The sequence below is a fragment of the Arachis ipaensis genome, chromosome B4 (genome assembly GCF_059453495.1).
Source record: "Arachis ipaensis isolate K30076 ecotype BB chromosome B4, ASM5945349v1, whole genome shotgun sequence".
NCBI lineage: Eukaryota > Viridiplantae > Streptophyta > Magnoliopsida > Fabales > Fabaceae > Arachis > Arachis ipaensis.
The window spans coordinates 131785330-131788296 of NC_142439.1; the positions used below are offsets into that span (position 1 = coordinate 131785330).

Consider the following 2967-nt stretch of genomic DNA (forward strand, 5'->3'; position numbering starts at 1 on the left):
GCTGTGGCTAGGAAGGGTCTGCCAAGGATGATGGATTCATCCATACACTTCCTAGTCTCTAGGATTATGAAATCAGCAGGGATGTAGTGGTCTTCAACCTTTACCAAGACATCCTCTACAAGTCCATAAGTCTGTTTCTTTGAATTGTCTGCCATCTCCAGTGAGATTCTTGCAGCTTGTACCTCAATGATCCCTAGCTTCTCCATTACAGAGAGAGGCATGAGGTTTATGCTTGACCCTAGGTCACACAGAGCTTTCTCAAAGGTCATGGTGCCTATGGCACAAGGTATTGAGAACTTTCCAGGATCTTGTCTCTTCAGAGGTAATTTCTGCTTAGTCAAGTCATCCAGTTCTTTGATGAGCAATGGAGGTTCATCCTCCCAAGTCTCATTACCAAACAACTTGGCATTTAGCTTCATGATTGCTCCAAGGTACTTAGCAACTTGCTCTTCAGTAACATCTTCATCCTCTTCAGAGGAAGAATAATCATCAGAGCTCATGAATGGCAGAAGTAGATTCAATGGAATCTCTATGGTCTCTGTGTGAGCCTCAGATTCCCATGGTTCATCATCAGGGAACTCCATGGAGGTCAGTGGACGTCTATTGAGGTCTTCTTCAATGGGGATCACTGCCTCTTCCTCCTTTCCAGGTTCGGCCGTGTGGGTTGTGGTTATGGCCTTGCACTCCCTTTTTGGATTCTCTTCTGTATTGCTTGGGAGAGTACTAGGAGGGAGTTCAGTAATTTTCTTACTCAGCTGACCTACTTGTGCCTCCAAATTTCTAATGGAGGACCTTGTTTCAGTCATGAAACTTTGAGTGGTTTTGATTAGATCAGAAACAATGGTTGCTAAGTCAGAGTGGTTTTGCTTAGAATTCTCTGTCTGTTAATGAGAAGGTGATGGAAAAGGTTTGCTATTGCTAAACCTGTTTCTTCCACCATTACTGTTGTTGAAACCTTGTTGAGGTCTCTATTAATCCTTCCATGAGAGATTTGGATGATTTCTCCATGAAGGATTATAGGTGTTTCCATAGGGTTCTCCCATGTAATTCACCTCTTCCATTGCTGGGTTCTCAAGATCATAAACTTCTTCTTCAGAGGAAGTTTCCTTAGTACTTCCTGGTGCAGCTTGCATTCCAGACAGACTCTGAGAAATCATATTGACTTGTTGGGTCAATATTTTATTCTGAGCCAATATGGCATTCAGAGTATCAATTTCAAGAACTCCTTTCTTCTGATTTGTCCCATTATTCACAGGATTCCTTTCAGAAGTGTACATGAATTGGTTATTTGCAACTATTTCAATGAGTTCCTGAGCTTCTGCAGGCGTCTTTTTTAGATGAAGAGATCCTCCAGCAGAGCTATCCAATGACATCTTGGATAGTTCAGACAGACCATCATAGAATATTCTTATGATACTCCATTCTGAAAGCATGTCAGAAGGGCACCTTCTGATCAATTGCTTGTATCTTTCCCAAGCTTCATAGAGGGATTCACCTTCCTTCTGTCTGAAGGTTTGGACTTCCACTCTAAGCTTGCTCAATTTTTGAGGTGGAAAGAACTTTGCCAAGAAGGCATTGACTAGCTTTTCCCAAGAGTTCAGGCTTTCTTTGGGTTGTGAATCCAACCATGTCCTAGCTCTGTCTCTTACAGCAAAAGGAAAAAGCATAAGTCTGTAGACTTCAGGGTCAACCCCATTGGTCTTAACAGTGTCACAGATTTGCAAGAATTCAGCTAAGAACTGATGAGGATCTTCCAATGGAAGTCCATGAAACTTGCAATTCTGGTGCATTAGAGAAACTAATTGAGGCTTAAGCTCAAAGTTGTTTGCTCCAATGGCAGGGATTGAGATGCTTCTCCTATAGAAGTCGGGATTAGGTGCAGTAAAGTCACCAAGCACCTTCCTTGCATTGTTGGCATTGTTGTTTTCGGCTGCCATGGTTTCTTCTTCTTTGAAAAGCTCTGTTAGGCCCTCTAGAGAGAATTGTGCTTTAGCTTCTCTTAGTTTTCTCTTCAAGGTCCTTTCAGGTTCAGGATCAGCTTGAACAAGTATGCCTTTATCTTTGTTCCTGCTCATATGAAAGAGAAGAGAACAAGAAAATAGGGAATCCTCTATGTCACAGTATAGAGATTCCTTGAGGTGTCAGAGGAAAAGAAGAATAGAAGGAGAAGGTAGATAGAAGAGAATTCGAACTTATCAAGAGGGATAGAGTTCGAATTGCATCTTGAGGAGGAGTGTTAGAACCTTAAATAGAAGGATGTGGAAGAGGGGAAGAATTTTCGAAAATAAATTAAAAAGATTTTGAAATAATGAAAAGAAATTTGAAAATTTGATTGAGATTTTCGAAATTAAGATTAGGAAAGAAATTAAGTGATTTTGAAAAAGATTTGGAAATTATAAATTAAAAAGATATGATTGAAAATTAATTTTAAAAAAGATGTGATTGAAAAGATATAATTGAGAAGATATGATTGAAAATCAAACTAAAAAGAGAAAGTTTTAAAATTAGAGTTGATTACTTGACTAACAAGAAATTAGAAGATATGATTCTAGAATTAAAACTTTTGATCCTTTCTTAATAGGCAAGTAACAACTAGAAAATCTTGAATTAAATTATTAATTGTAGCAAGGATTTTCGAAAATAGTAATAAATAAAAAATTGAAAAGAAATTGATTTTGAAAAGATATGATTGAAAAGATATGATTTGAAAAAGATTTGATTTTGAAAAGTTATGAAGATTTGAAAAAAATTTGGATTAAAAACAAAATCTTCCCTCTAGTGTCATCCTGGCGTTTAACGCCCAAAATCCTACCTTTTTGGGCGTTAAACGCCCAGCCAGGTACCCTGGCTGGCATTTAAACGCCAGTTTTCCTTTTTCACTGGGCGTTTTGAACGCCCAGCTTTTTCTGTTTGATTCCTCTGCTGAATGTTCTGAATCTTCAATTCTCTGTATTATTGACTTGAAAA

At 38.4% G+C, this 2967-nt stretch overlaps 1 non-coding gene across 1 annotated transcript; it reads left to right on the forward strand.

Moving 5' to 3' along the window:
- Window positions 1–1427: 1427 nt before the first annotated feature.
- LOC148569256 (small nucleolar RNA R71) lies at window positions 1428–1535 on the forward strand. The gene has a single exon (XR_015881961.1). It is a non-coding gene; the product is annotated as a small nucleolar RNA R71 (small nucleolar RNA).
- Window positions 1536–2967: the final 1432 nt, after the last annotated feature.